This window comes from Sorghum bicolor, chromosome 7 (genome assembly GCF_000003195.3).
Source record: "Sorghum bicolor cultivar BTx623 chromosome 7, Sorghum_bicolor_NCBIv3, whole genome shotgun sequence".
Classification (NCBI taxonomy): Eukaryota; Viridiplantae; Streptophyta; class Magnoliopsida; order Poales; family Poaceae; genus Sorghum; species Sorghum bicolor.
The window spans coordinates 17,707,982-17,708,833 of record NC_012876.2 but is presented as its reverse complement, the minus strand read 5'-3'; positions in this window follow the sequence as shown (position 1 = coordinate 17,708,833).

The following is an 852-nucleotide window of genomic DNA, read 5'->3' as shown; positions in this document are numbered from 1 at the left end:
GCACACGCAGCAGCAGAGGGCACAAGCGAGCGCTCAGGAGAATGGGGTCGGGGTGCGTTGGGAGAGGAGGGGATGGGGTCTGGATGCGTGGGCACGAGTGGAGGACAGGCACGAGTGGAGGAAAGTGGCTCTGATTGGTGGCAAGGAGTGAGGCGCGGGGTGAGGAGGCTTCACCATGAGAGTCGGTAGACGGGTCCTGGATACGTGTTTTAAGTAGGATATATATACAAGTGCTATTCTACACCCTAGGTGTAGAATACTATTCTACACCGAACTGTTATACTGAGAAAAATTCAGTATCTCTCATTATTCGTGTTTCAGTATTTTTTCAGTATTTCATGGTCCTGAGTGTTGGACAAGTTGATACTAAACACTCTCCAGTACTGCTCAGTATTTTTTCTACTCAGTTTTGACTTGCGGTGTAGAATAATATTCTACCTAGGGTGTATAATAGCGCTACCGTATATATATATATATATATATATATATATATATATATATATATATATATATATATATATATATATATATATATATATATATATATATATATATATATATATATATATATATATATATATATATATATATATATATATATATATATATATATATATATATATATATATATATATATATATATATATATATATATATATATATATATATATATATCTCTCTCTCTCTCTCTCTCTCTATCTATATATATATATATATATGTATATATATCTCACACTCTCTCTCTCTCTCTCTCTCTCTCTCACACACTCTCTCTCTGTGTGTGACACTTTCTCTGAGAGAGCGCGTCTCCACCCCCATATATATAGATACACACATACACACACACACACA